The following is a 14,386-nucleotide window of genomic DNA, read 5'->3' on the forward strand; positions in this document are numbered from 1 at the left end:
CTGTGGGAAGAAACTTAACCCAGCATTTGGGGGATTACTGCCCTCCTGGGGGAAGTTAGGAGGGCAGTTTCCCAGGGCAGTACTTACCTGATTGGATCCCCCCTTGAGCTGGGGGAGTCCATACATACCCCAAGATTGGTCGATTGCCCTTGTACCTGGGACTTATATAATCAGGGGAGTTAGGGTTCCCATTGGTGGGATTACCTCCCTGACTGCCACCTGTTTGTGATTGGCCTGAAGGTCTTCTGGGTCTCCGAATTTGCTGATTTTGTGTAGGTACATTTTTAGGCTCCCCCATCTCTAGGTCTAGAATGGGGGCAACCTTCACCTCCGCCACCTTAGCAGCAGCAGGGGTGGTGGCTGGTTCGGGGATTTTGGCCACATTTGTATTTTCAGCAGGTTTTGGACTTCATAAATGTGGGTCGCCTGCTCTATGACCCAGTCCAGAGATCTTTTATCGTGGAAGTCCTTCACCAGCTGGGTCATAATATACTTTGGGAGCGCATGAAAGAAGGCAGTTAAACTCCCTGCTATTCGTGCGCACCCCCCTTGTGGTTTGTGCAAAAGCGCGTTTTAGCTCATGCACAAATTCTCATGGGGCTTGATCTTCCCCGCACTCCAGATTGTAGGCCACTTTGCGAGCCTCTTGGGGTCTTCTGTGGGGGGAAAAGTGTTTCAAAATGGCCACCCTGTAGGTGGACCATCTTGACTGGTTCTGATCGTCCAGTGCAGCAAAGAAGCTGGAGTACTCAGGAGAGAAGGTCCATTTAACATACTCTATGCAGTTCTGGTTATCTTTGAGGTGAAAAGTATCCATCATCTGCTCACAGAGTTCCAAGTGTTCCCAAACAGAATATGTTGCGTTTTTTTTAGTATGGGATTATGAAACTCCTAATGGCCTTAATCTGCCTAATGGAGTCTTTTCTCATGACTCTCTTGAGTTTATTTGCCTTCTTTGGCTTAGTCACCCAAGTCCACTCGCCCTCAGACTCAGAGGCGTTGCTACTTGAGGTCCCCTCCTGATTATCTAGGCAGTCCCTTATTCTGTGAGCTTCAGAGGGGCTCGCAGAATGGTGGGACCTAGTTTCTCCACTCCTGTGGTGCCCAGGAGAGTAGTATTCTGACTCCTCCCTGCTCCCAGGTTTGGCAGAATATCCCCACCCACTGCCCTATTTGGGTAGAGGTCTTCAGGATGCTCTTTTTGGGCCTCATTTCATTCGGTTTTTCATCAAATTGAACCAACTGGCCTCCATGTTGTCCTGGGTTTTAAGACTTTAGTCCTCAAGACAGTTTTCTCTGGCACAATCATGAAAGTCAGCCAGACCTTGCGCGAGGGGGCTCTTCTTGTTTTGGCCATATCTGACCTCCACAGGAAAGCCTTGCATTGACAGAATCCAGGAAGTAATTCAGGAATTACTCACATTTCCGGCCCAGATTCTGTCACTTTGAAGATATTGCAGAGGCGGGTGTGGAGTCTCCACTATGATGTGTTCCCCCTGGATGAACGGGCGGTAATTCTTCAATGCCCACACCGTTGCCAGGAGTGCCTCCTCACAATCGTTGAATGGTTCCTTCCCAGAGGATAAAGTCTTACTTGCATAGGAGATGACTTTATTGACCTTGTCAAGCTTCTGATACAATACTGCTGTCAAGCATGTATTTGAGAACCATGTCTCCAAGACAAACTCCTTGTTTTTGACAGGGTAAGCTAGACAAGGCGCTTGTGAGAGGCTTCTTTTGAGTTGCTTTACTGCCTCGGCTTGTTTTGGACCCCACTCCCACTTGACCTCCCCACTTCAACAGGCGGATCAGGGGTCTTGTGACCTCTGCGTAATCCTCAATGAACTTCCTACTGTAATTAGTCAGTCCAAGGAGGCTTCTTAGCTCACGCAGAGTTGTGGGGTCTTACAGTTTTAGGAGTGCTTCCACTTTCTTTTCCTGGGGACAGCGACCCTCAAGAGTTATCTCATTCCCCAAGAAGTTGACACGGGTCCTGCACCACTGTGCCTTTTGGAAGGACATTTTTGCTCCGGCAACCCTCAACTGGGTCAGAACATAACGGATTTCCGCTATATGTTCCTCCACAGTTGAGCTATTTATCAGGACATCATCCACATAGGCCAGGCTACCCCTTTCACCCAAGTCGGGCATGGCCTCATGTAGGAAGATGTTGAATTTGTTGCCGGAGTTGATGTATCCGAAGGGAGTCCGGGTCCACGTGTACTGCTGCCCCCCGAAGGTAAAGGCCAGCTGTATTGGTCCTCCTACTGACAGGCACGGCCCAGTACCCATTGGTTAGGTCAATGGCAGTGTATACCTTTGACCCCTGGATCTGGGCCAGCCCCTGGTCACTGTAGGGGAGAGGCCATCTGGACATGTGGACCCATTTATTCAGCTTCCTCAGGTCAGCACAGAGTCTCCACTGGCCGTTCGGCTTTGTCACATCAGTGATTGAGGGATTAATGGATATGGTCAATCCCGCACCTCTCCTGCCAGGATGGGGCAAGATCAGGATTTTAGATCCCTCACATAGCACGTCATGCAGAGCTCCTTACGTGTTATGACTGAATCATGCTGCCGTTAGCAACAGTATCTTCAGGGTGTGAACCATGAGGACTTGATGAAGACTGAGGCCCAGTTGATGGAGCCACATCTTGGAGCTTCCCCCCCAGGGCAACGTGTGGGAGAGTGCTTCAAAGTGGGTCATCATCAGGAAAGCACATGGGACTCTAGCCAATAAAGGGTCCTATCACCTAACAATGTTACACAATTTAGTGGTACTCATTCAGTTAATCTTGTGTGGATGTAGTGCTGGGTGGACCTGCAGGGATTTAAACCATTGACTATGAGGTCACATGCATGAATCCTTCTAGAGAATGCACTAGTCCACTGGGCTACAGTCCTGGACCCTAAACCTGGATCTGGACGTCACTTCCAGGAAGAGGCAGGAAGGAGGAATGGAGACAAGACAGGAGAGAAGGAGACTTGAAGGGTCCAGGAACGCAGGGCGGGAGACAGATTATCTCAGAAGCAGAACAACCTGTGTAGAGAAACAAACTACAGTAGTTATTTACATTTTGGTGCCTGTGCTTCTTAGGCTTTGCAGAGTAGGATGACACAATAATGTGTTTAAATCTAGAAATGGAAGATATTATGTTATTAAATACTACAAACACAAGACATCATATAACGCCATATAATGGAAACATCCAAAGAGGAGCTGCCTGTCCACTCTCCCCGCCCAGTAATGCATCCTCCATCACATACCAAAGACAGGATTAACTGGAAGCTTATGAAGAACAAGCAAAAAAGATGATCACTTTCTGACCAAAAGAGGAGTGAATAGTCTCCAGTCACTCGCCTACAGCAAATGATTCCCCTAAAAGAAATATTTCATATTTAAAAACGTAGCATTTGAGGTCCCGGGGAGACAAAAATGAGCCCCTCCACCCAGGCGCAGCTTCTAGTCAATGTGGTGCCCAGGCTGAAACACTACAATGCACCCCCCCACGCGCGGCATGAGCGCCCCTCCCATACTACACTCAACGGTTAAGTAACTCCTACCCAATGTCAATAAATCACTGCTATACAAATGAAACAGGTTTTATTACATCGTGATTCAAGAACTTCGCAAAAACGCGAAATGCTAGTGTGGGGACGTTTTTTTTGGTTGAAGTACGCCACTTTATTTCTTTTTCTTTTTTTATTAAGCACTCACACAGCCCGCGGGCATCGAGGTGCTGTTACAGGAATTGTTTGTTAGTTGCGTAATTGTTTATTTTTTTGTCTTGGTTGCGTATTTATAACGCCCTTAAATACCCAGAGGTTTCAAAGCGCGGACCCGGGGATCAAACCTGTGTTGCTTTGTGTCGTCTTGCTTCCAAGGCGAACACGTTGCTGCTGAGCTATCCTCCCAGGACTTTGCGGAGTTAATTCACTATGCAACTAGTAGTTTTGACCATTGTTGCTGAATAAATATCCTTTAAAATCGCACAATTTGCATTACATTTGATCAAAAACGTAATGCAAATCGTGCAAGCCATTTGCAACTATGGGCCACGTTTTCATTGGTGCCTGAGAAAATGTTGTGCCGCTGTCCGACCCTGGTGGCTGCCTAAAGTGAGCCATTGAGGTTGTATTCCCAGGGCAGGTGCGGATGATGGGGAGCAACACGTGCAAAAAAGTCATCATAGAAAAAGGATCGGGAGCAGGAGAAGCCAGAGCCGTAGCCTGGCTGGGCCCAGGCCCCATTGAGGCCTCCCGAAGACCTCCCAGGTGGGTGCTGCAAATGCCCATCTCAGCCCCCTTTACAGACACCCCCTGCATAGCACCCATAGATGCACACTGCAGAGCCCCCATACAGATGCCCATGGCACAGCACCCGTACGGATGCCCACTGGAAAGCCCCATGTAGAGCTGTCCACTGCGTATGCCTCTTGCAGATGCCCACAGCACAGTCCTCTGCAAAGGCGCCCACTGCACAGCACCCGTACAGATGTCCGTACGGATACCCACTGCAGATTGCCTCCTTGCAGACACCCACAGCACAGCCCCATGTAGAGCTGCACTGCATAACCCCTTTTGCAGACATTCACTGCACAGCCCCCGTACAGATGCACACTGCACAGCCCCCGTACAGATGCACACTGCACAGCCCCCGTACACATGCCCACAGCACAGCCCCCTGCACAGTCCCCCACTGCACAGTCCACTGTACTGGTGCCCACTGCAAATCCCCCCCCTTGCAGACGCCCACAGCACAGACCCCTGTACACATGCACACAGCACAAACCCCTGTACAGATGCCCACAGGATATCCCCCTGTGTGAATGTCCATCTCACAGCACCAGTGGTGGAGTGGTCTACGGGGAACTCCTGCGATTTCCCAGTGGGTCTCTGTACCATGGGCCACTTTTGAGTGGGATGAAGTCAAGTTACAAAACCTCCAATATATGTTAACATGGGGCCACTTGGAAACACATTTCCAGGGCCACTTTCGGTTCCAGTGCCCTGTACTGGTGCCCAATACACCCCCACACCGTGCCCGTGCCCACTACACAGCCCTTTTGTAGATGCCCATTACACCCCCACCCTGAGCCGATGCCCACTGCGCAACTCTTGTGTACGTGCCCACTACACCTCCACCCCATGCAGATGGCCACTACACCCCCACCCCGTGCAGAGGCCCACTGCGCGGCCCTTGTGTAGATGCCCATTACACCCCCACCCCATGCAGATGCCCACTACACCCCCACCCCGTGCAGATGGCCACTACACCCCCACCCCCTGCATATCCCCACTGCACAGCCCTTGTGTAGATGCCTACTGCACAGCCCTTGTGTAGAGGCCCATTACACCCCCACCCTCTGGAGAAGGCCTCTCTAACACCCAGTGAGTGGGATCTGATGTTTGCATCGGAGAGCGGGAGGGAACCCAAAGATAATGTGAGCGATCGGAGCATTGCTGGAGAATTACCCGTTATTAATTGTACCTGCATGATGTATAGCGCTGTGATGCAACCACATCATGGTGCTTAAAGGCGCTGTAGAACCCTATGGAAGGTAATGTGCCCCCACCCAGGTTGAAGGTGCAATTCCATAATGTATGTAAGAGGCGGCACCTCAAGACAATGTGAGCTCCGGTAACTTGTGGAATGACTGCCGATTGCTGGGGCGATGGGGTGCAAACCCAAAGAACAGACATGAGACATTGCCCAGCAGAGCATGCGCAGTAAGGCACGCATGCACCATGGAACACGCTGCGAATGCCCAGTATTCGTGTCTTTCGTCACGGAACACATTGCACATGCTCAGTATTTGTGTCTTTCGCAGAGGTGATAACATGCCGAGCGCTGAGACACTCATCACAGAAGTCCGCGCAGGGAAAGTATGGTGAGAACGCGCATGCGTACATCGTGGCATGGACTGCGCATGCTCAGTGATCGCGTACTATGCAGACAGCGAGGGATTAATCACTTCAGCATGCGCAGGAGAGGACGCGAGGCATGCGCCGGGAGAGCACCTGCAAAGACATGAATACGAATCAGCAGAGCATGCGCAGTAAAAGGTTGCACAGTATTCATGGCTTACACAGAAGCGATAAACACTCAGAGCCCCGAGACACTAATCAGTGGCGCATACGCAGGAAAGGACGAGAGGTATACAGCAAGCCCTGTTAAAGGTCAACTCATGAGAACAATAAAAATGACTTTGTCAATGTGTAAGATTCAGGGAGTTCAAAAATCTGACGATTACAATCCTGAAGGCGTTTCTATTAGTAGCAAACGGCTCCTTCCACATTGTCTCCGACCCTTAAAATGCTTTCTAAAATATTGAGTTTGTTTGTTAATCAGACCGGGGCATTGCTTTGCTCGAGCAGTATGCCACTCTGTTTTCACTGACACCAGGCCTTACACCATGGTGTAGTCAGGAAATTGACACTGGTGACAGTGTGCATGTCAAAAGCAGGTGCTACCATATGTCAGATACAGTTAAAAACCACATCCAGGCTGAGGTCGCCAATATGTTGGATCTGGGAGTTATTGAACCCTCAACCAGTCCCTGGTCCAGTCCAGTGGTTCTTTGTCCCAAGGCAAGTTCACAGGGCGGTACCAAGGATTGGAGGTTCTGTGTGGACTACAGAGGGGTCAATGCCGTCACCAAAACTGACGCACACCCATTGGCCAGGGCTGATGAGCTTGTGGACACCATAGGTGCTGCCAAATTTGTGAGCACCTTTTGACCTTACCTCAGGCTATTGACAAATAGCTCTGACGGACCATGCCAAGGAAAAGACTGCATTCTCAACACCTGAGGGCCTCTACCAGTTTAGAGCCATGCCTTTTGGGTTGAAAAATGCACCTGCCACCTTCCAGAGATTGGCCAATCATGTGCTCAGTGGGCTGGAGGCCTTTTGTGTGGCCTACTTAGACATCATTGCCATCTACAGTTCCACCTGGGAAGAGCATTTGACACATCTGGATAAGGTGTTGCAGGCCTTGAAAAGGGCTAACCTCACTACCAAGGCCACCAAGTTGCAGATAGCTCAGGAGAAAAGTCACATATCTTGGTCATGAGGTAGGAGGGCGTCAAATCCAACCCCTCCCAAGTAAGGTACAGTATGTACATGACTGGGCAACTCCCACTACAAAAACCCAGGTGAGAGCCTTTTTGGGCCTCACTGGGTATTATCGCAACTTAATGGCAGACTATGTTTGTTTGTTTAGTATTTATTATGCGCACCAGACCCTAGGGTATAAGGGCGCAGGAGGTAATAAACCGTACAGCTTGGTGCAAAGTTACAGGTTACAGAGTGTCATACATGTGAAAGGTTAACAAGAGATAATTGGAAAAATAGCAGTCAGGGGATAACCATTGTGGCAGGCATGTCGGTAAGCAGACAGGAGCAGGTTCATTCATTCATTTAACATTTGTTACTATCAGCCAGCTAATCACATTTTGCCTGAATTTGGTAAAGGATTGTTCTGTTCTCAATGTGACAGGTAACTTGTTCCACAATTGCGCAGCTTTGACTGGGAAGCTAGTTCCGCCTATAGTGGTGAGTTTGAATCGGGGTACTTGGAGATGATTAGTGTTAGCTAGTCTAGTTTGACTAGTGGAGTTCGTTCTGGAGAATCTGTCGGCTAAGTATTGAGGGGCTTTGTTGTGTGTGAGTGACACAGTTTTAAGTCTAATTTTCTCATAAGTGGTAAGCCATTTGTGTTTCCTTCTTGTTTCCGAGATATGTTCTCTCTTAGGAATGTTCAGTGCTGCTCGAAGCGCATGGTTTTGCTGTATCTGAATTTTGTTGATGGTGGATTTAGTTGCTCCAATGTACAGGGCATTACAATAGTCTAGTTTGGAAAGGATTAAAGCTCTGGCTAGAGTTAGGCAGCTATTCTGAGATAGGAATTGTTTCCCCGCTCTAATTAGTTTACATGTGTAAGCTGTTGATGAGGCTAGAGTATTTACCTGTTTGGTAAATGATAGGGTACAGTCAAGGTATATGCCAAACGTTTTTACTTTCTTAGCTACTTGGATGCAATATTCGTCAATGATGAAGGAAGAGTAATTTGTACTTCGTTTGTTGATGAAGGAGGTGGTGCCCAGGACAAGGAGCTCTGTTTGGTCATCGTTCAGGCAGAGCCCATGAGTGGCCATCCATGCCTGAACGATGCTGTACATTCTGTTCACCATTGCTAGATCCTCATCGTAGTACCCTGTGAGAGGGAGGTGGATCTGGGTATCATCTGCATAATTGGTGTAGGTGATACCCAGATGGTCCAAGTCATCAAACAGGGGCTTAGTGAAGATGTTATATAGCGTTGGCAAAACGCACGAGCCATGTGGCACGCCGCAAGTGTTCGGGATGGGGTCAGCCGCTGCTGTAGGTGAGAAGACCCTCATGGTACAGTCACTAAGGAATGATTGGATCCACACTATTGCCTCAGTAGAGAAGTGTGCTGCTGTGTCTAGGTGGTTGCAGAGTATCTTGTGATCCACAAGGTCGAATGCGGCAGATAGGTCTAATAGAACGAGTAGTGCTGCTTTTCCAATGTCTCGTAGTTTATCAATTTGGGCTTTTAGATCGATAAGTGCGGTTTCTGTGCCGTGCAGTGGTTGGAAACCAGATTGACGAGAGCCTAGTAACTGGTTCAGTTCAAGGAAGTTCTGGATTTAGGTGTATACCACCTTGTCTAGAATCTTCAGGAGGAACGGCACAGTAGTGATTGGTTTATAATTGGTAGGTATAGCCGGGTCCAAGGTTTGCTTTTGAGGAGCGGGAGCACCCAAGATTCCTTGAGGTTGCTCGGGATGGTACCGGTGGTAAAGGAGGCATTAATCAGTTTAGTGATGAATGGTGCTAGGTCTCGTGCAGCGTCTTTGATCAGTTGTGCTGGGCAGAGATCTCCTTTACAGTTTGAAGGTTTGAGTCCAAGTATTGTTTTCTCCACCTCCATTATAGAGACTTTGGAGAAGTGGAATTGGGTGGAAGGTTTAGTTTTGGGAGATGTTATTATATTGGGCAATGTGGAAGTGGCTAGTGTCCCTCTCTTTAGTTCTGTTTTCTTTTGGAGGTTGAGGACTTTGTTGGATAATGCATACTGGATTTCAGAGCACCATTTTTTATCTTTAGTACAGTTGTCTTGAGGGGTTATGAGATTTTCTATCTCTCTAAGTATAGAGAATAACTCTTTCATGCTTGAGTTGGCTTGTGTAATTCTGTTATTGTAGGTCTCTTGCTTTGCCGAGAGGATCCCTTTTTTTAAATATTGGGATGAAATATTGATTAGATTCAATTTGTTTTCCGGCGTGGGTTGAAGTTTCCAAGTGTTTTCGCATTTTCTTTTTTTCTAGTCTGAGGTTTTTTAGGAGGGGGGTGAACCAATTGTTTAGATGGCTGTGTGGTTTACTATTTCTAAGATTTAGCGGGGCAATATTATCAAGAGTTATGTTCATGATTTTGTTGATTTCTTCGACTAGAATATTAAGATCTGAGTTGTCTGGTATAGCATTTAAAGGGGGCAGGATACCAGGGAGTAGTTTGTCTAATGTCATATTTTTTTAAATTTCTGGTAAGTGTAGGTGGTGCACAGAGTCGTTGGGGTTTAGGGATTTTTGTATCTAGTGAGAATGATATTAGATGATGATCTGTCTAAATGTGAGGTGAGATAGTTAGGGTAGAGATGTTGCAGTTGTGGTCAGCAACCCAGTCTAGGTAAGTTACCGCCTGGGCCGTCACTTTACCACCATGGCGTAAACTACGTTTACGCCATGGTGGTAGGCGGACTTACCGCCCCATTCCAACCTTGGCGGGGCGGTAAATCCCCATTTTCCCATTTTCCCTTCCCCATTCCCATTTTGCCCCATAGGGCATAATGGGAGTGGGGAAGGCGTTAATTACGCCACCGTAAATTACGGTGGCGTAATTAACTCCATGGTCCCTTAGCGCCATGGATTTTAACACCTGCTAAAAGCAGGTGTTAAGTCCGCCATGGCGCTAAGGGACCTCGTACTCAGGCGGTAAGGGTCGGCGCTGTTTACGCCGCCGTAAAACCCTTACCGCCTGAGTTGTAATGAGGCCCATTGAGAACAATGTCTTAGTGTAACCACTACTCGCACTCTACGGGTAGTGGGAATTTGAGTATGTCTGCCAGAATATTGAGATACCCTTGAACGTGTTGTGATAGGAGGAACATCTTGTGTTTGAGAGCCCATTTTGAAATGTTCTGTGACAGTCTGGATAGCCCTGGAGAGTGAGTACCCCCTTGTTTGTTTAGGTAATATATGGCCGTAATATTGTCTGTTAGGACTAGATCCGTCTTCCCCTGGAGGTGAGTCTGGAATGCCTTCAGGACTTTGAACACCGCTAGCAGTTCCAACAGACTTATGTGGTTGGTTACTACCTCTGGGGACCACACGCTGTGGGTCGTCTGATGGAGGAGGTGGGCCCCCACCCCATCAGAGATCTGTCTGTGGTGTGAGTGGCTTCTTTTTTTTTGGTTTGCACAAAACCTTTACAAAAAAGATTTAAGAGAATTACAAACAGATAAGATAAACAATTTAAAAGTAAAGGACACATACATTTATTTCCATATAAGTTAGTACTTTCCTTATACAAACATCATTAAAGGAAGGAATCAGTGCACAATCACATCGATAAGAGACTGTATGAAGCCCAATTTGTAGAAACTATACACAAAATACCAACAATGAGGGGTTTCCACTGCCAATTTAGTTTAAATAGCGCATGTTCATGTCCATCATCACTTGTGAGCATGTAGACATTAAAGCTTGAAACATTCCCAATGGGTTTATCATATGTAGAAAAGTTACACCTTGCATGAAGCACTAGATGGCTCATAGGAAAATGATGGAAAGAGAAAAATAAATGCAGCAGAGGACCTTCATTCCTGTAAAGTAACTTATTACAATATGTAGTGTATCAAGATTTCATCTGTCAAGGTTATAAAAAAAGTACAATTAGATTTTTAGAGGTTTAAGGCAGTTCTCTCAACCGTGATAAAGCAGTAGGCTGACAATTTGTTTTCATTTTATTTTAAGAAAACAACAATCTTCCCTCAATATTAATTAAGATCAGCCTTAATTGATGATCTCACTTTCAGTACTATTGGTGCAAATTCTTTGGGACACTTTTTTATAAAACTGAAGACAGCAGAAGCTTCCTTAATGGTCGCTGCCTTCCTGCCTCAGTGATTTCTTGAGTAGTGTCCAGGTGTGTGCTCCAAGAGGCCTTTAGATATTGGTTTACATTTCCAAGCAATGCTGTAATTATTATAAAACACAGGAGCATGTGACACACCTGTTGGCCGCTCCATATCCCATTTATTTCACTGCTGAGCCTAGAATGGATGAGGGTTTCAGCAATTGGCATACTCGTGCCTCATCTATTACTAGACCAGCAGAGTGCAACACCAGTGATGCTGAGGGGAGAACTCTGGAGCAATCAGTACCTGGCCTTCCTAAGTCCTCCCACCAACCAGTTGCTCAGGCTCCCTGCCAGGTCCTGCTTACCATGGTGGGTCGGTCTGGCGCTGTTGAGGGAAGCATCGAAGGTGACAGGCTGGCATTCATGTATGGAGAGATGGACAGTGGGGGGAGCGGGAAGGGTTGCAGGATGGGCGTGTCCTGGTGAAACACACCCTAAAATACATGCCCTAGAATGTCTTTACATAATTTATCAACTTAACCATCCAATCTAAAGAGCAACTGTGTAGATCAAGTGCTCTTTAGAGATCTTACTGTTCTTACTGTTAATTTGGAAACTATGGCCCTCATTTCAACTTTCCTGCAATAATGCTGGTAATTCCGGCATTCTGGTATTACCGTTTCCGGCAGGATGACAGCTGGAATTACCTGTACATTACAGGCCCTTAGGTGTGTGCACACCCCCGTGACACAAACTGTAATACCGGCAACACAGAATTACCGGTGACGACAGCAACACGCAAGTGTTTACCACAGAAATGTGCCTGAAAAGGCAATACTGGCACCCAAACTACCGGAATCACTGGAGCTGGTATTTCCAGCACTGGAAATGGCATCACCACAGGAACAAAAATCTTGCTGGTGGCCATTTTGAAAACTCAATCCACTTGAAATACCCCACTTCCTGCTGCCATCCAACAGAACCGGAAGTGCAGATACGCTTGGGAGTGGCAAATCGCGGGTCGCTGAGGTCTGGCTAAGGAAGAAGTTCGCTGAGCCAGAACTGGCTGAACTCACGGACAGATCTGTGATGCATGCCGAGGCCCTCTTTGGGGCTTGCAACTGGAGGATCCGCCAGAGGCGCATGACTAACATCTGGCAGGCGCTGGCAGACAAGGTCAGAGCTGTGGGAACTGTCCCACGCACACCACAGGACTGCCATAAGCAGTAAGACAATTTGTGGCGGAGGGTCCAAAACCTCCTGGCTACCCACAGGAGGAAAACTTCTGCAACAGGAGGAGGGCCGGTGGCACCCCTGACCCACATTCCCTGGGAGGAGACGTGCAGCTCAATCATGCACATGGAGGGCATAGAGGGAGTTGGGACGACTGAGGTAGGAGCTGGGACCCAAGGCGATGGTGGCAAGCACAACAAACACTGTGTAAATGCAAATGTTCCAAATACATGCATCTGCAAGCAGAGAAACACCAAATGGGCAAGGGAACAGGTCCAACATGTGTGAGTCACAGCAAATGGCCCATTCTCACACACACACATGCATATATAGCCATGCACAAGCAACGTAGCCAAAATGTACAGCCTCACATTTGGACACATGACAAGCGCCCATGTGTGTGCCAAGGGAGAACAGAACGGGAATCATAGGCCCACCGCACACGCAACAACAAGCTATCTTGGCAGACCGCCAATGTGCATTCCCGCCACCCACATGTAAAAGCACAAATCGGAGCAAACAGACATAAGACACAGCATGACAAGAGCAGGACACGCACAATGTAGCGCAAGTGTAATGCAAGGCCACATATGTGACTCCAAGAAGACTAACAACATATTCCTCTCACCCCAACAGGCACATCCTCGCACAGCAGTGCACCTGGCAGTCAAAGTTAGGCTCAGCATGAGCAGGCAGGCCTGGGACGGCCCCACTGCCAGCTGTGCCAGCACCACTGCCAGCTGCCACCAGCATACCACCCATGGTCAGTGGCTCCACTGTACCTCCTATGCCCTCCAAACCACCATAGGCACACCAGCCACCAGTCTGTTGTGGCAGGTACAGCATGGGGGATGACCACCACACCGCCTACCCAACCCTGTCTTTCAGCCCGGCAACACGGCACAGCACCCTTCTCTACCCATGCCCAGCATCTAGTACATGGATGCGCGACTAAGTGCAATGGATGACAGGCATGGGGCAATGACCACTCTCGCCCAGCAGCAGCTCACTGAGGTGATCGAGGCTGTTGCTTGAATGAAACCAGGACATCAGCTGCAGGAGTGCACAGCCACAAGGCCGTAGCACCACTGCCTTAATCATCCTGCCCCAAAGGGTCCATGAGGGAAACAAGGGGATTTCAGCTATGTGTGAGTCCCTTGTGCACTCCCTGCAAGTTACTCATGCGCACTTGCAGGCCCCTTGATTTGATCCACCATTGACCACTACTCCCCTCGGTAGCTTGTAGCAGGGCATCCCAAGGCGCCATTCCCACCTGCTTTCATTGACACCTGTGCAAGCCAAGAGCCACGTGCCGAAGAGGCAGCACAAATGACACTTGGTCGAAAACTCAAAGTCACATTGTGCCTATGGGGTGTTTGGGGAGGGTATGTGGGTGGACCTCCGATCTCCTTCCTCAAAATATACCCACCTTGTAAGAAGCAAGTGCACGTTTGTCCATAAAGCACATTTATTGTACAAACGGCTGGGATGGGCTAGATGATGCTGTAGTCAAGCTAACCCGATTCTCTCCGAACCACACAACGGTTGCACATTATATACATTATACAACATTTAACACACTCCCACAAATTTTATCACAACGTCATTCCTCCAAACATGATTGTTCAAACCTATACAAAGAAATCTAATCCCCCCCAAGTTCCCATATTCCCATTTGATACTTTTAACTCCTTTCAACAAATTCTGGCATGGACTCATATTAACAGCACACCCCTTTTTGAGATCTTTCCGTAGTCAGCAGGGACATCATTACATAGTTACATATTCACGCACAACAAACCTAATTTATTACAAGTTCCATCTGGTTGGGGACCTCTAACCCTGGTCATAATGCACATGGCTTGACAACGATACTTCCACAATATGAGGAGTGGAGAGACAAACAAGTTCCCTTTGAGCTGATGGTAGTCATCTTATCCGCTCAGTCTTGCAGGCGTCCCTGGGATCTCCTATTTCATGCTAA

The sequence above is a fragment of the Ambystoma mexicanum genome, chromosome 5q, assembly GCF_040938575.1.
Source record: "Ambystoma mexicanum isolate Mex_15411 chromosome 5q, UKY_AmexF1_1, whole genome shotgun sequence".
Classification (NCBI taxonomy): Eukaryota; Metazoa; Chordata; class Amphibia; order Caudata; family Ambystomatidae; genus Ambystoma; species Ambystoma mexicanum.